Below are 21,066 nucleotides of genomic sequence, written 5' to 3'. Positions count from 1 at the left end.
ATCCCTGGTCGAGAAGCCAAGATCCCACATGCAGCGAGGCAGTTGGAGAGCCTGGGCATTCTGGAACCCATGCTCCACAACAGGAGAAGCCCACGCGTGCAATGAAGACCCAGTGCAGCCAAATACAGAGAGGTGGCTACAAAGGCTGGAAGGTTCTAGTGATGACCGGTATCCGGGAAGAGGGTGGAAGAGGGGAGAGGACTCCTCTGGCTGGAAAGACCTGGGAGGGCTTCCTGCAGGAGGGGGCTGTGGAGTGGCAGGACAGTTGCTTACTCAGTTGTCAGTGGGCCTTTGGTGGCTGCGGAGGTCTGGGGTTGGGAGGATGGGAAGCCCCAAGTCCCCCGTGGCTGAAATGACATTCTCTGTGGATAGAGAAGAGAGGCCTTCGGAGTGACAGCTGCGCAGAGGCCTGGCCGTGAGACCTGTTGGCACATCCATCTTCGGGTTATGATGAAGTGGTGGGACCAGTCTTCCTAGGTGGCATTTAAAACTGCTACAAAGATGGTTCTCTGCCAAGCAAACTTATGTCCACCACCAGCCAGGGGCCGGTGCCACTGCTGGTGCCAGCCTGGGGCTGGTCCGGGGCAGGGGCCTGCCCTCTGCTCCTCCGCCCCTCTGGGAGCCCTCTTCCAGCACCTTCCCTCAGTCTTGCCGTTCTTGTTCACCTGTCTGCCTCTCATCCTAAAGGATGAATCCATACAACACAGGGACTGGAACTGACTCATGTTTGAATACAAAATAGGCCGTTCAGGGAATGCATATTTCCAAATACATGGAAAAGTGAGTGGACAGAAGAAGGTGTGGGTGCCAAAGTCTATATCCAAGGACCTCTCACTGGAGTGCTGGGCATCACCTTAGAGCAAGAGGGAAGGAAAGAGGAAGGGCCAGTGGGAGAGGAGGAAAATGTGAGCGAGAAGGAGGAATGAATGAAAGGAAGAAAGGGAAGAAGGAAGAAAAGAAAGAAGGAAGGGGAGAGGGAAGGAAAATTGTACCCCCCACTTTCACATCTAGTCTAATAAAGATGTAACTGGATTCAGACTCCTAGGGGTCACATCTTAGGTCTGACAATTAAAAGAAAGAAAACTTGAGTCATCAGAAGAGCAAAATACAGCCTCGGTGATGCCCAAATTAACTGCTGAAAAAGACATCTCCTCCCGCAGCTAGGAGGAGTTGGCCAGTGAGTCACTTTCACAAAAGGAGACTTGTGGAGCTGTCTCAGCATCACTGGGAAGCTGAGCTGGGAGAAGTCCAAGGTCAAGGACAGAGGTGGCAAAGGAATAGTGTCTCCTCACCAAGTGGGGGTGGAATTGCACTGTGGGATGCTCTGTGAAACAAAAGCTCTGGAAAGGCAAGAAGGCCTGCATTCTGAAGTGGTCCTCACTGCTTTTGGCCTTGGAGTAGGTGGGCTGGCAGTGGGTTCCGTCCCAGGTAAGTCCTGGCCACTATTCTTCATTCATCTTTCCTGGTAGGGATCAGTGTGGGCACAGAGGGCCCTGAAGACTCCCAAAATGACGTCACTCAGCCCCCTGCTTCCCAAATCCTCATTCTCAGAGAAACATGATTAATTAGCAGCTCCTGCTGCTGCTAAGTTGCTTCAGCTGTGTCCGACTCTGTGCGACCCCATAGACAGCAGCCCACCAGCCTCCCCCGTCCCTGGGATTCTCCAGGCAAGAACACTGGAGTGGGTTGCCATTTCCTTCTCCAATGCATGAAAGTGAAAAGTGAAAGGGAAGTTGCTCAGTCGTGTCCGACTCTTCGCGACCCCATGGACTGCAGCCTACCAGGCTCCTCCGTCCATGGGGTTTTCCAGGCAAGAGTACTGGAGTGGGGTGCCATCAACTTCTCCGAATTAGCAGCTGCTGACTCTCAGTCCTGCACTCAATGCCATTTTAAGCGCTGTCCACAAATAATCTCATTTAATTGTCACGATAACTTTCCAATGTAGATAAGCAGTTGGCTTTCAGAGATACTAAATCTATGTATTTCTGCCACAACCAAGAGCTTTTCTTTGGGCAAATGTAAGAGCTTGCAGTTAAGTACTTTCTCCACTAAGGGGCGTGCTCATCTCCTGTTAAAAGTGTGGGTCAGGCTTCCCTGGTGGTTCAGATGGTAAAGAACCTGCCTGCCAATGCAGGAGACAGGAGACTCAGGTACTATCCCTGGGTTTAGAAGATCCCCTAGAGAAGGGAATGGCTATCTACTCCAGTATTCTTGCCTGGAGAATTTTGTGGACAGAGGAGCCTGGCAGGCTACAGTCCATGGTGTCGCAGAGTCACTGCTAAGAGACTAACACTTTTCACAAAAGAAGTTTGTCCTTTTCACAAAACGGACAAAGCAGAGGGATCACTTTCAACGCCCTGAATATATTCTAAACGTTGTTCCTCTTGGTAGTAAAATGGGCTCACACTCACAGCTGTGGCACCCAGTGCTCACTGAACACATTAACTGACTTCATTCCTGTTCACGGTCATGTCAAAAGCACTGGGTCTTGACTACTTTGCTGGAAATGGAGCTGTGACATTTGGTGGGAAAGGAAAATGAATAGATTCACCCGTTTGGCTTAGCAAGCATCCTCCTTCCCAGCCTCTTCCCCTAAATTTCTCAAATTACCTTTTCCACCCAGGGAAACGTGTCTGGTGGCTGAATCAACTTGACTCCAGTTGCAAAAGGGAAAGAGAGAGAGAAAGAAGGGAAGAAAGGAAGGAAGGAAGGGCTGAAATCCTATCCAAGCTGATCAGAATGAATTCTGACAGCTCATTTTCATGCAACATCCGCTTAGAATTATATTGCGGATCTGGAAAATTCTCTGGAAGCATAAACCGGGAGAGCAGGAGATCCTCCGTTAGCGATCGGTTACCCCACCCTGTACGGATAAACAGAGGCAGGAGGTGTGCAGAAGTAGAGTGTTGTTTTTACAAAGGATGCTCCGGCAGGAAACTCGACATACACAGAGGAGTTAGCAGAGGGACTGTGGAACTTCCCTGTTTGGGCTGATCCAGCAAGACCACAATTAAACCAAACAAACAAGCTCACCAAGTTTATCTCCAGATTTCTGTTTAAGCCCAGCCCTGCTCTTGATGACTCAACCATGCGCTATCCTGGTTTAAACTTGACCCTGCAGCCAGAGTTCCCAGGCTGGTGTCTGTGGCCACAAATGACTAAATTTAAAAGCTGTGCCCTGCATATGCTCCAGGGTTGCCAGCTCTCACAGACAGATCAAGTATTGTTTAGGCTATTCCTAAATTCCACTTGAAGACAGCAAATTGTTAACTCAAGCACCAGGTCAGGGGCTGCTCTGCAGTTCCTAGCAGCTGAGAACCCAGCTCAACAAAGTAATCCCAGGTCATTTGGTGGAGTGGAGGGCGGAATGTGGGAAACACACTGAAGAGACTGTGGGGACACTGGCTCCCCTTTTACTTACTAGCCTGTGGCCTTGGCTGTGAATCTGACCCAGGTGGTAAAGAACCCATCTCCCAATGTAGGAGACATGAGAGACACAGCTTCAATCCCTAGGTCGAGAAGATCCCCTGGAGGAGGGCATGGCAAGCCACTCTAGTATTCTTGTCTGGGGAATCCCACGGACGGAGGTGCCTGGAGGGCTACAGTCCATGGGGTCGCACAGAGTTGGACACAGCTGAAGTGAGAGCACGCGTGCATGCACGCACTGGATTAAAGATGTGAAGCTCCAGTGTCAAATCTCCCTTTCATCCTGTACATCACAAGTAAATGGTTGTTTTAGGATTGACTGTCTTAAGATAAATGAAACCAGGGGTTCCCCTTGTACTAGTTTCATATTCACTTTGTTTTAAGGGTAAGTTTATTTATTGACAGCCCCCTTCCTGCCCCCACCACCCGCCGCCTGGCACAAATCACAGCACAAAAAGTAAGCAGGGATGGCATTCAGTAATCCCTCACCTCGGACCGGGTCTTAGGCTGAGGGCTTGTCACACAGGGTCTGCATCTTGGAGCCTGGGACAAGAAGGCTATGCAATCTTTACTGCTGCCACTTTCCACAATGCCTCCCATTCTCCTGGCCTCAGTTTACTCATCTGAAAAAAGGGTCAGACAGAAGCAAGATCGAGTGATCTCACAGAACTCTCTAAAGACAACTTTTATGAAATTTCCAAGGCAGAGCTCTTTCAATAAATCTTCGTTAAAATAACAAAGAGAAAACCAGGTGTTTAAATGCAACACTTACTTAAGATAAAACACACACTCACACTAACAGAAAACAAGCAACCCACTGTATGCAGCAGTTAGTCAACGTGACTCACTAATATTTTGTCTGTCACTGACCAGGCCACTAGCATCTCTCAGAACCAACACCAGCAGCTCCTGTTCATCTCCAACTAGACTGTCAGCAGCTCAGGGCCGTCCTTGCCAAGGTGTGACCCAAAAGATGCCCAGGGCGCACACGGCTGGCGCCCCCTTCCTACCCTCTGCCTGGGGAGCCGGTTGGCATGGTGACGCCTGAGACATTTTTCACTCCCTTCCCTTTCACTCTATTATCACTGTGTGAGATCTTGCCCCAGAAGAACAGAGAAATCCTGAGGGTGAGGTCTGATGTCAGGGGAAAACAAGCAAGTCTTTGTCAGGCTGTTCAAGGAGGAGGCCCAGCCCGGGCTCTCCAGCCGCACACAGAGGGGCTTGTGCTTGCTCTGCCCAGAGCCGGGGGGCCCTTCACTGGGGCATCCTGAGCCCTCTTCTTCGCCTGACATCGGAGCTGAGCATAGTGGATGGATTTCCACTTGGCGAGCAGGTATTTCACACCAAAAGGGCTTAAAGCAGAGCTTCCACCCATAGCCACACCAGAAAACTACCCACAAGAAATCCACCCTCTAAGCTGTTCCTCCCACTCAGCACAGTAGCCCCTTCCCTATTCATCCTTAGTCAGCTCCTCCATCCTTCTCTCCGCCTACTTTCCACTCCCCCAGCCCAGGCTCCAGCCTTCATCTCCTCCTTGCTACTCCCTCCTCTCCAGACTCCCAGCTCCTCTGAGAAGCCACTTGGTTCAAGGAACTCTCCAGCCTCTGGTCTCCTACGAGGCTTCCCTTGTTCCACTGGACAGAAGGAGGTGTCGCACACTCATGACGTCTCACTGTGTTTATTGTGTTGCTGACTTAGCTTTGAAACGCCATCATCTAGGAAAAGTTCTGCTTGGGGGTGGAGGGGAGTGGATTTCCTCTGGTGGCTCAGACATTGCAAGAATCTGCCTGCAATGCAGGAGACCACAGTTAAATTCCTGGGTGGGGAAGATCCCTTGGAGAAGGGAATGACAACCCACTCCAGTATTCTTGCCTGGAAAATTCCATGGGTAGAGGAGCCTGGCAGGCTATAGAATCCATGGGATCACAAAGAGTCGGACATGACTGAGTGACTTTCATTTTCACTTTTTCACAGGACAAGTTCTGCACGCAGGAGATGCCTAATAAACAGCCATTAAATTATTGAACCCACAGCTCATCCCAGAAACGGAATTGAATAGTGAAGTGAGGTTTTAGCAAGGAGATCAAACCAGTCAGTCCTAAGGGAAATCAACCCTGAATATTCATTTGGAAGGACGGATGCTGAAGCTGAAGCTCCAATATTTTGGCCACCTGATGCAAAGAGCCGGCCACCTGATGTGAAGAGCCAATTCCATGGAAAAGACCCTGATGCTGGGAAAGATTGAGGGCAGGAGGAGAAGGGGACGACAGAGGATGAGATGGTTGGATGGCATTGACTCAACGGACATGCGTTTGAGCAAATTCCAGGAAATGGTGAAGCACAAGAAAGCCTGCATGCTGCAGTCCATGGGGTCGAAAAGAGTTGGATACGACTGAGCGACTGAACAACAAATTGCCCCAGAACCCTGGCTAGCAGCAGCGTCAGGGCAGAGAGAGCGCCTGCCAGAAAGGGGAACCCGCAGGGCGCTGATGGCCAAAGCTGTGCCCACATGGATGACTCCGCAGGACCCCTCTGTCCACCAGTTTGCAGCCTGCTCCTGCCCCTGGCTTCCTTCCTGCTTTCCAGGTCAGTTACAGACTCCCTCCTGGCACTTCTGGGCTGGCAGCTTACAAGTCCCCGGGGAAGAAAGGAAGCTTACCATCAGGGCCAAGCCCAGCAATTTGAACTTCTCCGGGCTGGAAGACTGAGCTGCAAGGAGGATGGGGGGCTGGAACGGGGTACAGAACATGGGAGCAGCTACACTGAGGCTCCTGGCAGAAGGCTGGGATGACGGGGTGCAGCTGAGCCCTCTGTGTACTCCATACTGGCTCGGCTGTTCTGGTTCCAGGGCTGGGGGAGGCCCTCCAAGAGGAAGTGGGGACTCTCGTTTCTCACCTTCTGAAGCTTTCTGGTGGTGATGATGCGAATTCGAGTCCTACCCAGGGGTCCTGTGGGACTACCGGGGAATTCAAGGACCCTGCTTGGGGACAAGTTCAGAAACAGGAGTTGGACAACCAAGCCCAATACCCTCCTAGTGATGATGGAGGAGGGCAGGGGTGTCCAGGGTCAAAGGTGTGTCCATGCCAGGCCTGGACTAGAACCCAAGTTCACCCTGATGTCTTCCTTCATCCTATCCCTCCTTCCCTTCCTCCCGCCTCCTCCTCCTCCCTCCCTCCCTCCCCTCCTTCCTTCCCTCCTTCCTTCTTCCTCCCCCTGCACAGCAAAGTATAGTGTGTTGCCAGCACCAGAGGGATCTACAGAGGATTTCCGGGCACACGTATCCCTGACTCCACGATGAGTTTCTGCTGCAGTCTGAAGCCCTGTTTATAGGCTTCCCCGGTGGCGCAGTGGTAAAGAACTCGCCTGCCAATGCAGGAGATGCAGGAGACGTGGGTTTGATCCCTGGGTTTCGAAGATCCAGGAAATGCCAACCCCCTCCAGTATTTCTTGCCTGGGAAATCCCACGGACAGAGGAGCCCGGTGGGCAACAGTCCATGGCGTCACAAAGAGTCGGACATGACTGAGCGCACGTGCACACTTTCCCCTATTCATAGACAGGGTGACACACAGCATGGGGCTGAGAGACAGTCAGAAGAGGGCCTGAATCCTGACCAGCTGATAGTTGTGGGCCTTGGGCGAGATGCTTCCTGAGCTGCAGGCTCCTCTGCTGTGGCCAGTATCCAGGCTCCCTCCTGCTGTGCTTTTGAACGTACAATACCATGACCCTCAGTGACCTTGGTACATCGGGGATGTGTGCACGTCAGCAAGGTCAACTCTCACCCGCATCCATCTCCAGACAGCAAGCATGCCTGAAGGTCATGGGCACCAGGCTCTGTGTTCGGTTAGAACAAATTCTATATAATATGAATGTGCGCATACTTGTATGTTGGCTTCCCAGGTGGCATGGTGGTAAAGACTCTGCCTGCCAGTGTAGCGCCCAAGAGATGCAGGTCTGAACCCTGGGCTGGGAAGATCCCCTGGAGTAGGAAATGGCAACCCACTCCCATGTTCTTGCTGCAAAATTCCTTGGACAGAGGGGCTTGGCAGGCTACAGTTCATGGGGCTGCAGGGAGTTGGACACAACTGAGGGACTACATATGCATACACATACACGTATATACATGCACTTTCATATATATCAGACCCACCTACACAGGAGAATGTGCATGTACATAACATCTATATCTAGATTTTTTTTTTTTCTAAGAGAAACATAGGACAGATACAGTTTCAAAAATCTCCTGCCTCCTACTTTCTACTTCTTTTCTTGGTCCCCTTTATCCAATTATGATCACTAACAATCTCCATGCAGTCAGAGAAGGGATGAACTCAAAGTAGTCAATGATTATTTTTAGTTTCTGTCGGGAATGAGGTGGGAGGATGAGGAGGTAGCCACTAATGCTTTTTTGCAAAGCAGAGCTGAGGCATTATCTGTGCTACTTCCTCTCCAGCGTCATCACGGAGGACTGAGTGTTCACCCTTATTTATAAGAGTGCTGCTTTGTACTTTCTCCTAGCCCCCAACTCCTACTCATCCTTCAAAACCTAGCTCACATGGCCCCTCTTGGAAGAATTCCCTGACTTGCCTGAGCAGAGGGCAGGCTCCCTCTCTGCACCCACATCACTTTGTCTATGCTGAGGCTCTTGCCCACCATCTGCTCCTGTTACCACGGGTTCCTCTGTCTTTGTCACGAGCTATGAATTACTTGGGAGGCTGACTGGTCTTCATTTGTCTGCATGCTCCCAGGCCTAGCATGGTGCATCGTAAGAGTTCAGGTATTGTCTGTTTAATGCATGTGTACAATTCCATTCACCTGCTGGGCAAGACTGGAGGCAGGAGAAGGAGTCGATAGAGGATGAGATGGTTGGCTGGCACCACTGATTCAATAAACATGAGTTTGAGCAAGCTCCGGGAATCGATGAAGGACAGGGAAGGCTGGCGTGCTGTAGTCCATGGGATCGGAAAGAGTCGGGCAGAACTGAGCGATTGAACAACAATGACAACAATGATTCTAAAGAGAACACTCTTATTTTAGTGCTCAACAGAGAGCAAGGGTTCAGAAATGGGTATCACCACTTGCTTACTGACTAGAAAAAACAGATCGAGCTCTCAATTCCGTTATTTCTACTAGAACAGCATGGCCTGTTGCCAGCCACTCTCTCCCATCAGAGACAAGACTCGTGTTCTAGCCATTTCCCAGGAATCTGTGCACCAAGACACAGGTGCAGAGCCATCAGCACTCACCATCCCCAAGGACCTCATGGTGGAAAGGCTGGGCACCCTCACAAGCATCTCACTCAGTTGATCTGTATGAATTTGTTTTACAGCTGAGGTATGATCATATACTATTACAAGGAATAGACGTAAAATCAGCACTTTACAGAACAGGGAGTCAAATAAAAGTTGACCCTTTGCTTTGTAAAACTTCCTCATCAGGTCCATCCGTCTTCACTTAAGGTTCTGTTACCAGCTCTGAGCTGTCCTCAGGATTCACCCAACCCTCTCGGCCTGATATTCAAGGCCCCTGGTTAGTCCTCCCACCTTCTGTCTCTGAATGAGTCTTTCTCGCTCAGACTCACCTCACCTTCACAGCCACAGGTCCTCCAAGAGGCAGCCCTTGTATACGCCTCTCTTCTGCCTGGAAATGCCCAACCTTTCCCTGAAGTTTCTCACTCTCCCAGCTATTCACCTGGCAGACTACTCCTCTCACTTCCAGGACACAGTGGAGATAGTGTGTCCCTAGGAAGCTTCCTCAGCTATGCCCCTCATTCTGCTTACATTCTCCCAGGAACAGGGAGCTCACTACCTCAAATGCTCCCTCTCTTGGCTCCCTCACACCCACTCTCATCTGATAAGTGGTGTGCTGTATAATTACTAGCAGGCTTCTCAGGAAAACCATAGACCACCCGAGGGCAGGGACTGGATCTCAGCATCTTTTCCCCAGGTGTCTGGCACTGGTACCAACACAGAATAGGCACTCACAGGTTTGCTGAATGGATTGGTCCTCCCTCAACCCAAAAGGCCAGGCTTGGCAACAGTCTAGGTGAATGAATTCCAAGAGAATTGGTACCAGCGACTTGCGGGAGGTACCAGCAGAAAATTCCCACTCTGGCAAATTGCTTCCAAAGTAACCACATTTGGACAACTGCTCACTTGGACTGATTTATCCATGCATATTCTGCAAGCAGCCTTGAACGAGTGCCTGGCCACAGGCTCCTAGAACGGGGCCAAGGCTCGTTTATCTCCAGAGTCTCACTATCGAGTGCCCAGTGCAGGTTTGGGAATGAATGGTGAGTACTCTATTGGGCAAGAATATCCATCTTTATTTCTATTGCAGGATGTTTCAGGGATGAGGCCCTGGAGATATTCTGGGGAAGAGGGAGGAAGGGTAGAGGAGGCTCTGGAAAAGTCAACCAGAACATAAAAGCCCAAGTCTTCACAGTGGCTCACAAGGTCCACACTGCCTGCCCACGCCTCCTGTCCTCACCTCCTTCCTCTGTCCCTCGTTCCTTCTGCTCCAATCCTATTGGCCACTTGCAGTTCCTTATAGCCCAAGCACATCCCCACTTCACAGCCTTTGTTCCCACTTTCCTTCAAGCCTCTGTCCCCAACTTTGTTCGGATCCTGCTCCAGTGACACCTAGTCAGGGGGGCTTCCCTGGTATCCTGCCGAAAACAGGAGGCTGGGGGCTGCAGGCATACAGGCACTGCTATCACTCTGAATTGGCTTTATATGGTCATTATTTTTTGCTTTATTTTTCCCATAACACTTAATACTGCCTGGGATAATATATGCTTGTTTATTTACTGACACACCCTTGATCCCATCAGAATGCAAGCTCAAAGGGAACAGGAATTTTGCTTTGTTTTGTACCGATCCCTAACCCCAAGAATGCGCTTGCTGTGTAGACATGCCCCTTTCATATTTGTGGAATGCATGGATGGCTGGATAAATGAATGCCCCATAAGAGCTAACAGTTGAGGGAACAAAACCAATGCTGTGGGCCTGGACAAACACGTGCTTCAAACCTAACTGTCTCGCTGAGGGGTCAGGAAATCTGCCCCCAAATCAGCTGATCCCAGCTGTAAGGACATGTCTGGATCTTGGAAGTACGCTGGTCTGAGGTGGGAAAGCTGCTGGTGGTGAATTAGTTTTCAGCTACTATCTGATGGGACAAAGGATGTACTCAAGAGGCTGGGAGGGTGGTGAGATGTAACAGAGCAAACCTTCAAATGGTTGAACCGCAGAGGGCGGTCTGTCAAAGCTAGGAGAGGGAAGGCTGCTACTGAAGAGGAACGCTGAAATCGAGAGCTGTTAACAGTTCTCTTCTTTACTTGTGTGTGTAGACTAACCTGTCCCTAGGGTTTTGGCCACAGGAAAGGGAGCCCAGTGGGGGCTCAAAGCTGTATTGAAATACCTCTGAATAAGGTTAACCAGGGAAAGTAGCTGACATTTTTTGGGGGTTTACCATCAGCAAGAACTCACGCTAATGCATTATCGTCTCCTTGGAGCCTAAGCACAGCCTTCAACACAGCAGGGACTGTCCCCATCTTACGGTGGGGAAACAAGCTCAGGAATTTACGATGACCTAAGCAAAAATCACTCAACCAATAAATAGCAGAACTGAGATGTGAACTCAAGTCTGTCTAATTTCAAAAGCTCTTCTCCTTCCCCTGAATTATGCTACAATTCAGGGACCCCTCGGGGGAAAGAAATCAGAAGAGGAAGAAAGGCAAGGAGCACAAGACAAATCAATTCCCTTAAGAATGAGAATCTGGTATAAAGAACAAGTCTGGGACAAAATAACCCCAGGACTTCAGAACTGGAAAATACCTGAGAAATCACCTGGCCTTACCTTCTGTACTGTCAAGCTTTATGAAATTGCTTCTGATTTTGCTTTTCAGGGAAAAATCAAAATATGTAAGTGAAAAAGAGGAGCTTTAGGAGAAGACAGCAGAAGGTAACAGCAGCAACCACGGGCGTGTGGTCATCACGGCATATTGTCACCTCCTTCGTGACTGCTGACCTTGGATGTGTGGGTGCCCTGAGCCAGCTTAAAGGAGACGCACTGATACCCCACAGTCCCAACAGATCTTAAGTCACCCGGGAAGAATGTCAGCTGGTGTCAGGCCCATGTTCAAAGAAGACGTTCAAGTAGTGACCCTCTCCCCTTCCAGGTAAGAAGAAAAGTATCCAAAACTGTCTGGGAGGTGGTGGGAGAGAAAAAAACCACCGTGCTGGCGATGAGGGAAGAGTCAAGGGGACCAGTACTCTGTAGTGGTGCACAGCAGTGCCAAATTTACCCCGAAATTCAGCTGGTTTTACCTCCCGAAATGTTATACCAAGAGAGACACCAGCCGGGCCTCTGGCATGAGACTTAAATTCATGCCAGGTCAGCTACTTCTCTCCTTGCTGGTCTTAATCTGGATGGCCAGGATGGGCAGAAAGAAACCCTCAGATGGATTCTGTAGGGACAGAGAAACCTACAACAACAGCTCCGAGCTGCTCCCTCTCCATGTTTCAAGCTCCTCTCTTTCTTGCCTAAACACTCAGAAGACTCATGTAGCAAATGCTCCCACTCAAGATGCAGTTATAGACCCTGGGGACAGTTCACCACTTCAGAATGACAGCTACTTTGAAATACACATCAGTTCTTCATTATATCCTTGTTTTTTTTCTTTTTTCTCCTTGTACATGTATGTGGTGTAAGGAAGCATGACTTCCAATCAGAGATGAGAAATCTGGCAGAAGGACCATCCTTGAGATTTCTGGGTATTCCGGAAGCCCGAATATCACAGATTCTCTGCACTAAAAATGCTGGTCATCACCATGCTGTCGGCTAAAAGCAAAGACAATTGTTTCTTACCTGGAGATCTCTCCCGTGACTCGGAGTCACCAATCCAGGCTGACAGAATGAACCAGATGAGCAGGTGTTTGGCCAAGACAAGTCTGGCTCCCCAGATCAGGGCTGTGGCCCCTGAGAGTCCTGTGGTTTCTCTGTCCCTGGTGAGTGATAATCTGCAGAAAGGGAAACAAGTCATGTTACAAGGAGAGGCCATTCCCCTTCTACTCTGGCCATAACACATTCATTTACGCAGAATGGAGAGAGCCCCAGAATCACCGATTACCAGGGATGGAAGAAACGCAACAACCTTGTCACATGCAGTTGGGGAAACTGAGGCTCAGAGAAGAAAAGAGCCTCCCTCTTTTCTTGCCACTTGGAGAAGACTCCAGATCAGAACGTGTCTCTGACTCTTTGGCCTCTGGAATTTTAAAACAAATTTTTAAAAAGCAGCCACATGACCCATCTGACTTCTCAAACAAGTGGTCATTGACCCTGAATGGAACTCTCTGTTTTTCTTTTTCTTTTTTAAAACAGATTTTCCAAAAGAGAGGTGGCACTTTTTCCAGAATGCTGTTTTTGTAGTATTTTTGTAGTATTACCCCCTGGGAGCGGAATGAGTAAAACAGTACACCTCAGGCATGTGGTTGGGACGGTTCTCCATGTTTCCCATTAGAAAAATACTGTTACGGAAGAGAGGGACCCATGAGCACAGTGGTGGGTGGACTTGTTTTTTTAATGAGAGTCGTCTGTATACCCAGCCCCTAGGCCTGCTGATCTGTCTCTGTCTCTCTCTTTTTGTCTCTCTGTCACTATGTATTTCAGGAAAACACAGAAATACACATGGACTCTCCTCCCATGAATATCATCCATTATGTGATTTTCCCCTTTTTTTTTTATTAAACTGTAATTGATTTACAATATTGTGCTGGTTTCTGGTTCACAGCAAAGTTATTCAGTTATGGTGGTGGTTTAGTCACTCAGTTGTGTTCAACTCTTGCGACCCCATGGACTGTGGCCTGCCAGGTTCCTCTGTCCATGGGATTTCCCAGACAAGAATACTGGAATGAGTGCCATTTCCTCCTCTAGGGGATTTTCCTGACCCAGGGATCAAACCCACATCTCCTGCATTGTAGGCAGATTCTTTACCAACTGAGCTACCAGAGAAGCCGATTCAGTTACACATATATACATATATGCGAGTGTATCCTTTATGGTTTATTACTGGATATTGAACATAGATCCCTGTGCTACACAGCTCACTTCAGTTCAGTTGCTCAGTCATGTCTGACTCTTTGTGACCCCAAGGACTGCAGCACACCAGGCCTCCCTGTCCATCACCAACTCCCGGAGCTTGCTCAAACTCATGTCCATCAAGTCGGTGATGCCATCCAACAATCTCATCCTCTGTCATCCCCTTCTCCTCCTGCCATCAATCTTTCCCAGCATCAGGGTCTTTTCCAATGAGTCAGCTCTCCTCATCAGGTGGCCAAAGTATTGGAGTTTCAGCTTCAACATCAGTCCTTCCAATGAATATTCAGGACTGACTTCCTTCAGGATGGACTGGTTGGATCTCCTTGCAGTCTAAGGGACTCTCAAGAGTCTTCTCCAACTCCACAGTTCAAAAGCCTCAGTTCTTCGGTGCTCAGCTTTCTTTTTAGCCCAACTTTCATATCCATACATGACTACTGAAAAAACCATAGCTTTGACCAGACAGACTTTGGTCAGCAAAGTAATGTCTCTGCTGCACAGTAGGACCTTGTTTTATTATGTGATTTTTCTGAACACTGTACATTTGAACAGCCACTCCTCTATGCAAAACATCAAAACCAAAGAAGGGATCCCACATTTATGAAGCAAAGCATTCACATCATGTGACTCTTATAGTTTCCTAATTTATCCTCAAAAACTTCCCCTAAAGGTACCATGAGCTTCATTTCCCCAAAAGGTTAGACCTAGAGCTGAGTTGGAGAGAACTAGAATGCCCTGAAGAGTCATAAGGAAAATTTGGTGCAGAATTAGGCACGGACCCATCTCTGACTCCGAAATCCGTGTTTTGTTCATCTAAACTGGACTACAGTTATTAGGCCAAAAAACACTAGGAGCTGTCTTATTTTCCAGTGTGTTAGCCTGAAGGCAGGCAAAAGTTCTCTGGCAGCTGTTAATGCTGTCAGGACATGAAGGGTTATTCTCGTTAGATTCTCATGCAGACAAGAGGCTCGAAGGGCCCTGGCTTCCTGCGTGTTGCCAACCATGGCTCACGTGCCCCAGAGACGCTGGGCTGGCCCTGGCCCCGAGCAGCCGGAGGGCCCGTCAGGAAATCATGATTATTAACGGCCGGCCTCTGTTCCTGGTCTTAGACAACAAGGGACAGGCTGGAGAGATGGTGGGGGTGGAGAAAGGGGAAGAAAAAACAGGAAGTGGTGGGGGAAGGGGAGGAAATGATAGAGAAAACACAGCAACTCTTGCCTGATCAGAAAAGGATTTCTGAGCCCTGCGTTTTGGGAAACCAGGTCATGGTGGTAGCGGGGTGGGGAGTGGGGGGGATCGGGGATGGGCCGGGGAGAGAAGTTAGTTTCCTCCACGTTTGGGGTCGTGCCCGTGAATTCCCAGCAGAGCACAGGCCAAGGAGAAGGGTGCCCGCCACGGGTGCTGTGTCCCGGGGCACCTGACTGTAGGCCTGGGGAAGGTGGCTTTCTAAAGAAGAATCCGGGGAGACCGCCTCTCTCACCTCCTGGTTGTGGCTGAGGCCAGATGTGCCAGAAAAGGAGGGAACTTTTGAGGCGATCAGTGTCAGGGGGTGTGATCCCGTCCCCACCCTGTCCTGCTCAAATCCTCTCAAAATTAGAACCATTTTCATATGTTTGATTAGGCCTTGATCTCCCCCAGTGGGGTCCAGCAAGAATCCCACTTTCTTCTATCACAATACTAGGAGAGTCAAGGCCAGCAGAATGCTGGGTCTCCTCCAGACCATGACTCTAAGTACTTCCAGAATCTTTTCCTACCATTTTGTTCACTTTACTTAATTACAGACACAACTAAAGTCCCCCAACTCCCAATGGGCACCACTGAGGCTGGCAGTCACCTGGTAAGCTGAACAACCACACAAACAGAAAGCGAAACTAATAACCTGATCACTCTGTAATATCAATACTAATAATACTTTACAGGATCTGAATGGGTTCTAGAGGGCAGGCAGGGAACACAGAGGCCCTCCAAAGGAAAGTCCTAGATACCAGTCCAACCCACTCCAGTGGTTCCCCAAACCCATTGTGCATCTAGAGAAGCTAAAAAAAAAAAAAAGTACAGCCCAACCTGGAGTAGGGGCCAAGCTTCTGGAGAGATCTATGTCATCACTGGCTCTGGCCCACAGACCAGCATTTAGCTAGCTTGGATCCTCACCCAGCCCTCACAGGGTCCCACCTCCTTCCATCTTGTCCATTCCATCACGGAGACCCTCCCAAGGAGAAGCCTGCTCCAGGGTTCCGGCCTTGATTCTGTAAACTACTCCCCCACCATCCAAATAAACACAGAGCAATAAAAAGCAAGCCTATCTTTGAAAGGAGTCCAAGCTTTTTGAAGCGATGGCTGGTGGTTTCCTGTCTGAGTCACCCACAGGCCAGAGATCCGTCAGGGAGCACAGAGTCAAGTGAAGAAAGACACTGACAACTTCTGCCTCTGATCCCCACCAGCAGCCCAACCTCACACATCAGCGCGGGTCTGCTCCTGTTGCCATGGTTACGAATGACCGGAGCCACAGCCACTGTCCCTTTGCCCCAGGGAGGAAACCAGCACCACCCGAGACCACCAGTAGACGGCGCTGTGGCAGCACCTGAGTGCTCCTGCTCAGTCGTGTCTGATTCTGCGACCCCATGACCTGTGGCCCACCAGGCTCCTCTATCCATGGGATTCTCCAGGCAAGAACACTGGAGTGGGTTGCCATGCCCTCCTCCAGGGGATCTTCCTGACCCAGGGATCAAACCCGTGTCTCCTGCATTGCAGGCAGCTTCTTTATCACCTGAGCCGCCAGGGAAGCCTCTCTTGTCAATATCTTGTCTTCTTTAGTCATTTTAACAGCTTTTTGACCAGAGACGTATTAATACATCTTTTGTTATCCAAACGTTATTGACCGGAGTGTTTCAATATTCACTTACATTACAAATCACTGGTCACAGGCGTCAGTTTCTGCAAAAAACTCCCGGATCAATAATGTGTTAAGAGAGGGACAAAGCATGGTGTCATTAGCCCATGTTAAAAATGGGGAAGCTAAAACTCAGAGACATAAAATGACTTCTCCAGGTTCACATGACAGAACAGAAATGAGAACGGGCATCTCCTCACCTTCTCCAGTCTAGTGACCTGGGACCTTTTCCCTGCCTCCTGTTCCCCCCGGCACCCTACCTCCCCCGTTCAGGGGAGGGGCTGAGAAATAGCTTAGGATGTCTGTGTGTCTGCCATTGTTGAATGGTTCTGAAAGTGGAATCACTGGACAGAGAGAAGGTGATACCTACAGACGGTGAGGGAACTGGAGAGCCTGGAAGACCACCTGCCTGCCCTCCAAGCCGAGGCGACTCAGAATCCAGAGCAGGGCAGAAGCCTACTTGTTCCAGCCACAAGTTAAGCAGTGGCAGGGCCTACACCCTGAGTCAGCAAACCTCAGAACGCTCTCTCCCACAGCAGCAGGAGCCCCGGCAGGGCCTACACCCTGAGTCAGCAAACCTCAGAACGCTCTCTCCCACAGCAGGAGCCCCGGTCAGTGTGAAGAATGACAAACAGGTAAGCGTGTAGATGATAAAGATGACTCCTGCTCATCAGGTTCCTACAGTGCATCAGGCGTCACTGAACACTGGAGACCTGGTGACTCCCTGACACACTGGACAGATAGGTGTTCTTCCAGCTGCTTTTACAGACGAGGAAACTGTGGACTTGTCCAAGGGACTTGGCTTCTGAGCGGTAGAGACAAGATCTGAATTCCTGCAGTCTGGCTCCACTCCTGCGCTTAACTACTGTGTTGTTAATATTCCATCTCCCCAGGTGGTGCTAGTGGGAAAGAACCTGTCTGCCAATACAGGAGACTTAAGAGATGTGGGTTCGACCCCTGAGTCGGGAAGATCCCCTGGAGAAGGGCATGGCAGCCCACTCCAGTATTCTTGGCTGGAGAATCCCATGGACAGAGGAGTCTGGTGGGCTACAGTCCATAGGGTCTCAAAGAGTCCAACAGGAATGAAGTCACTTAGCATGCATGTACTCCATCTCCAAGCAGTCACATTTAAAAAAAAAAGAAAAAGGGAAAGAAAGGGAGAGGCACACAGAACAGTCACTTAGTGGAAAGAAACAGGGAGCAAAGGAGGCGCACTAGAAGCAGACACCACCTTCATGCCAAAGGTGGAGGAGAGGGGGAAACTCTCCAGGGCGGGAAATAGTGATTGAAAGGTGCTGGGCAGGCAGGACCAGGATTCTGGTCCCCAGCCCTTCTTGGGCGGCAGCCCTGCCCCCACCCCCAGCACCAGTGAAGGACTTCCTGGCTTCAGTATGGACACAGCACCACTCGTGGGAAGAGGGAGTGAGGTGGGCTGCGGAGGGTCTGAGGCAGGACCCAAGATGGGAGAGTCATCAGGGTGGATGGAAGGGATGGCGTTCTTGAGAACTCGGTGCCCATGTCACAGAGGGAGGGACCCACTGGGCAGCTGGCAAGCGAGACTCTGCCGAAAGTTCCCACCCAGAGCAGTGAGTGCACACACTACCAGGGTGCCTGGGTTCCAAGGGTGCTGGGTGAACTCAGACTCAGGAAGAACCAGGGAGCAGGGCAGGACAGAGAACATCCCTCATCATTTCACAGACCGGGAGACTAGAGCCAAAACAGCAACAGTCATGACGTCATCGTCACTGTCATGGCAGCCACCATTTATTGACACCTGTCATTTATCAGAAACGAACTAGATGCTGTATATAGGTTACACGGTAATAACATCAACTCTAAGAAGGCCGTATGATTGTTCTTAATTTATAGTTGAGATGAGCTAAATCATATCCTAAAGGTCAAGTAGCTAGTTGGTTTGGAGCAAGGATCTGAACTGTTGTCTGACATTTTGGCCCACGGTCTTACCTCTAAGCTACGTGTGTCATGAAATGGTGACAGGCTCCACCCACGACTGATGGTGCTAACCCACAACCAACTTTTGAACTGTTAAAGCACAAAGGTACAGCTCTTTAAGCTTAGACATATTATCAATACTTTATCCATACTATGTACCCACTTATGTATCCATGCTATGTATCCACCTATGTGGTTATGATTAAGGTAGTCAAGCAGCTTATGATCCAAACCTGGGTTCTTGCCAGAGTGAAAAGGGCCTATTAATAATGTGCTAGGGAACTTCCCTGGTGGTCCAGCAGTTAAGACCCCACTCTTCTAATGCAGGGGGCGTGAGTTCGATCCCTGGTCAGGGAACTAAGATCCCACGTGCTGCATGGTGCAGCCAAAAGCATAAATAAGAAATAAACTGAGGGACTGCAACAGAAATCAATGAATCAGAAAACAGGGAAAAATTAAGATAATACTAGTGCCGCTGGGACAACAGGCATTAACCAGTCCTGCCCCAGGCACACAAAGACGTTTTTGTCACCCGGCTATAACCACAGTCCCGGGGGTGGGTTCTTTTAAGCCTCACTGATTCAGTGGAGAATGCTACTGCATGATCTCCTGCTTTCTAATTTACCCAAACACTCCTTTGCAACAATCCATTCTCCCTTTGCTCACCAGGTCTTCTACACCTGTTGGCCTCATGGGCCTTACGTATAAAACAGGCAAGCTGATGATAAAGCGGATACCCTATGATTTGGGAAGCAAGGGTGTGACTTGTTCAGCAATAGATTTTGAAAGCACTGCTGGGTGCCTGGTGCCCTCACATCCAGAACCTCAACGGGCAGGTGTTCTGATAACCAGCCAGTCCCCTAGACCTGAGGGCTCGGCGTCTCTCTCATCTCTGGCGGCCCAAGGCAACAGGACAGGAAGCACAGTGCAAACAGAAGCTGCTGCGTCCTGCTGGAGAAACCGGCACCCACCGACAGGACCCAAAGCCCTGCTTCCTCGGAAGGGGGTGCATGGCTGGGACAGGCGCCCTGTCTCCATTGCCAGCAGGCACTGATCCCCCAGCCCCTGGAGAGTGTGGGGTTATACCCACCTGTCCAGCGATCTCTCCTCTGACTCTATGAGCCTGGGGAGGAGGGAGGCAGCACTTAAAGCTTGTTTTTTGTTTCTTAAGCTTTTTGTTTCTTTTCTGCCTTCTTAAGAATCTCTGATCAAGAGGAAAAAAGAATCTGATGTTCTTTTGAAACCAGGAAATCAGTCTTAAATCAATCTCACACATCAATACCAGTGAAATGCTAACAGGAGAGCAACAGGCACTATTAGTTCATTCTCTTAAGAGCCGTTTCCTGCAGTTATTTAATCAGGGGCATTCCACCTCTGGTCCAGTGATTCTCTGACAGCTCAGGAAAGCTCAGTGCTGCTGGGGAGCCGAGAGACCCCTGGAGGGACTGGTGAAGACACAGGCCGCAGGGCCCTGCAATAATACACACAGCCAGCCTCTGTGTTGCATAGAAGGGTCTGCCAGTGATGATTTTTGATTAAAAGGAAGACCTTTTTTTTCCCAAGTTAGGTCACATTCATATGCCATTGGGGTTTAGGGCATGGACTTATCTTTTGTGGCCCACTGATCTTATTCAACTCTCTGGGGTTCCCCGGTGGCCGGGGTTCCCTGCCTGCCAAAGCAGGAGACGCTGAGATGTGGGTTCAATTCCTGGGTGGGGAAGATACCCTGGTGTAGGAAATGGCAACCCACTCCATTATTCTTGGCTGTAAAATCTGACGAACAGAGGAGCCTGGCAGGCCACAGTCCACAGGGTTGCACAGAGTTGGACATGACTGAGAGACTAAACCACAATTCAACCCACTACTGCTATCAAGTTACTGCTATTTCTATTATTAATATTATTGGTCGTGCCATTTAGGGGATGCCTGAAACCTCAGGGAGGGAAGAGACTTAGTTAACAGCACCCAGCAAGTAGGTGGCAAAACCGAGACCAGAACACAGTTCTCCTGACTGACTCCTGATTCTTCTATCTCAGCATGTGACCCCTTGAGCTAGGGTCTAAGGGCAAGGAGCCCAGACTGGAGCAGGAAAGAGCCCGTAGACAGACAGTGACAGAGCCTGGGCTCAGGCCATCCTAGACTGTCAGAGAGTAACAGGGGACAAAGGTGATACAACCATCACTCCTCTTCACTCGATGCCGGACATCGGGTGCACATCACATGACTGCCTCATGTGTGACAATCACGAGGTTGGTTCCATCAGGTCATCCCCTGGGGTCAGAGACTAGGAGACACCTTAGAGATCCAATGAGATCAGCCTCCTCTCCCTGACAAGCCTGAGCACCAGCACAGTCAAATCGCAGATCTCTGGGGCTCCTTCATGTTCCTGCCTCCCTTCCCAAGGCTACAACTCCAGGAACGTCCCTTTCTGGAAGGACGAGGGCACAACTTAACAGGCTTGCATGCATGGCCATCAGTGGTGGTGCAAGCCTAGACACCTTGAATGCTTCGTGGTGGAGCCAGGAAACCTTGGTGTACCCTGAACTTGGGTCTTGCTTGGGCTCCATGACCTTTGGTCCCTCACTGCCTCTCTCTGATCTTCAGATGCAAAGTCCGCTCAATGCAGCCTTACAGCCACGTACACAAGCAAGCCTCTCTGGGCTACTCTGAAGATCAAATGAGCCTCAAAAGCACCACAGCTATT

At 49.9% G+C, this 21,066-nt stretch overlaps 1 protein-coding gene across 2 annotated transcripts in view; it reads right to left on the bottom strand.

Annotated features, from left to right (window-relative positions):
* FAM49A (family with sequence similarity 49 member A) overlaps nucleotides 1–21,066 on the bottom strand; it is a 102,784-nt gene that overhangs the window by 46,913 nt on the left and 34,805 nt on the right. For both annotated transcript variants that reach the window (XM_018055616.1, XM_018055617.1), the window contains exon 2: nucleotides 12,293–12,444. The gene's annotated coding sequence lies outside the window, so the exon portion shown is untranslated. The remainder of the gene's footprint in view (nucleotides 1–12,292; nucleotides 12,445–21,066) is intronic.

Source organism: Capra hircus, chromosome 11 (genome assembly GCF_001704415.2).
Source record: "Capra hircus breed San Clemente chromosome 11, ASM170441v1, whole genome shotgun sequence".
Taxonomy (NCBI): Eukaryota; Metazoa; Chordata; class Mammalia; order Artiodactyla; family Bovidae; genus Capra; species Capra hircus.
Note: the sequence above shows the minus strand (reverse complement) of the source record. Positions and strands in the feature narration are given on the sequence as shown.